Genomic DNA, 2,621 nt, shown 5'->3' with positions numbered 1-2,621 from the left:
AAAAGTTTAAAGTTACAGCTGCAACACAAAGATTTCTAAGGCAATCTTACTTTGACAGGTTGATAGATACAGGCCCCAATCCAATAGAATATTGGATTTAATAGTTGTCCCACCCTAGAAACTCCCTGTTATGCCCAGCCACAACCCACATTCCAAACATTGGCAACAGTACAAATTTGGCTTAGGAAAGCCCAAAGAGAAGTAAACTAGTCAGATGACCTGCCTTGTCCAATTGAATCATGTTCATATAAAGTTTCCTAAAATTGCAGTAATTTTTAATTCCTCTTTTTCTGTTATTAAAATAAGTTCTGTAAATTCATTACTTTGTCTATGACCTCTGAGGAGACAGTAGGCCTGATTTGATTGTAAAGGCTAGCTTTGCAAATAAATAATTATGCTTAAAAACTTTGTACCTCAGACCATTTTATTTCAGATAATATATTTTATAGGCAGCATTTCATATTGCTACTTTAGTGGTAGAAAGGCAAGTGCTGGAATAAGCAGAGAAACAAGGGATTACAAAATATTGTTTTCTCTGAATAGCTTCTACTTTTAGAAGGCCAGATTTAATATCAAGTAGTTGGAAATACATGAAAAAGTTTTGAAATGTTATTAGAGTTTTAAAATTGAGTCTGTTTCTTCCCTCTTCCAGGTCCATTGTCTTGGGAGAGAAATTGGAGCAGAAATTTGGAAACACCTTCTGGCCATGATCTAATGTCCGTTTTTGGCCCTTTCTGCCACCATCAGTAACCCTGAATACCTCACAGAGTAAGTCAGAATTTGCTATTTGCAGGATTTTAAATTTACATAGAGAAAAAGCATAATTGGGTTGCTATGGGCAAGAGTGGTATAGGATAAGCAGGCACCAGTAGAGTGAACGTGAACATTTCTGAGATCACTGATTTGAGTGTTTTAGTAAAAGCACAAATAATGTATGAACAGGTCATATTTATATTTAATTCATCTTGTAAGAGATAACAGTAAAAATTATCCTTCCCTCTCTTTCCCTTCCCTCCTCTTCAGTGGATAGAGTACTAGACCTGGAGCCAGGAAGACTTGAGTTCATGCTGTTATTGTTCAGTCATTTCAGTTGTGTTTGACTCTTTAAGACCCCATTGCAGGTTTTCTTGGCAAAGATACTGGAATGGTTTTCCATTTCCAGCTCATTTTATAGATGAGGAAAGTGAGGCAAACAGGATTAAGTGACTTGCGCAGGGTCACACAGCTAATATTTGAGGCCAGATTTTAACTCAGGTTTTCCTAACTTCAGGCCCAGTGCTCTATACACTGAGCCATCTAGCTCCACCTGTGTTCATATCCAGACCTAAGACATTTACTAACTGTCTTGGGCGTGTCACTTAACTTCTGTTTATCTCAGTTTCTTCTATTGTAAAATGGGCATAATAAAGCATTTACCACCTAAATTATTGTGAAGATCAAATAAGATATTATGTGTAAGTACTTTGCACAGTGCCTGGCTCATAATAGGTGCTTAATAAATATGTATTCCATTTCTTCTTTATCTTTCTTTCACTGTTAGCTAAGCTTGTCAAGAGATAATTTTTTGGTGCTACTCATGCTCATGACAATGTCCAAGACCAAGGAAGCCAAGTGTCTGGCCCACCATGTGGCTGTGGAGAACCACATGAAGAATAATCAAGTGTTGGAGACTGGCAGTAGCTCCACCATCATCCATCCATGCCACACAGAGAATAGCTGAAAGAGTAAAACAAGAAAACCTGAATGATGTCTGTATTTCTATGTCCTTTCAGACCCGGCAGCTAACTCTTCAGAATGGCTTACCCCTAAGTGACCTGGACCGCCACTCAGAGCCTGATCTTGCTATTGATGGTGATGATGAAGTAGATGCTGACCTCAATCTCATCCAAGGTGGTGGAGGCTGTCTGACTCAGAAGAAGACTGTTGCTGTCTATGCCAAATGTTTGATCTATATTGCTGATTATAGGAAAGATTCAAAGAACCTCGGTGACCACTGGGTGAAGGTAATTCCCATTGAAGTCATCCCAATGGCATATGTCCCTGTGACCAGGGCCCTGTCCTAGATGTTTAGCAGACTGGCTGAGCTGTGGATGGCCCACCTCAAGGCTGGCCCTGTGGTGACAGATAATGGAAACTTTCTGCTGGACTGGAAGTTTGACTTAGTGCATAAATGGAGTGAAGAGAACACAGCCATCAAAATGATAACAGAAGTTGTGGACACAGATCTCCTTATTAACATAGCTGAAAGAATCTACTTTGGCATGGAAGATGGCTCTGTCAGTGTGAAGGAGAGGCTGTCTCACTGACTGAGACCTCATGGGTCGCAGAGGCAGAGAAGCCTAAGAGCCTTTTCCTTATCGTAATTTCCCCAAGATAGCCAGTCAAAGCTTGGGGGTCTCCTGAAAGTGTTGAATGCTGCTTTACTTTTTTTTTTAATGAAATAGAGAAGTTGTTAAAATTTCTTGTATTCTTTCTGTGGTAATGTGTAGAGATAGTGAACCTTAATGAATGATACAGAATAACTAAATATATCTCTTTAGTTGAATTAGAAAAGTGGAATTATAACTCAACATTGCTATGGCCCAACATAGGATTCAAATAATAGGATTTTCTCAGAAATT

General features: G+C 39.0%; 1 pseudogene; it reads left to right on the top strand.

Annotated features, from left to right (window-relative positions):
* Nucleotides 1–1,588: 1,588 nt before the first annotated feature.
* Nucleotides 1,589–2,375, top strand: LOC110215965 (ribose-5-phosphate isomerase pseudogene; annotated as a pseudogene).
* The last annotated feature ends 246 nt before the right edge of the window (nt 2,376–2,621 follow it).

Source organism: Phascolarctos cinereus, unplaced genomic scaffold (assembly GCF_003287225.1).
Source record: "Phascolarctos cinereus isolate Bilbo 61053 unplaced genomic scaffold, phaCin_HiC Scaffold_9;HRSCAF=440, whole genome shotgun sequence".
Taxonomy (NCBI): Eukaryota; Metazoa; Chordata; class Mammalia; order Diprotodontia; family Phascolarctidae; genus Phascolarctos; species Phascolarctos cinereus.
This window is presented reverse-complemented; position numbering and strand designations above follow the sequence as displayed.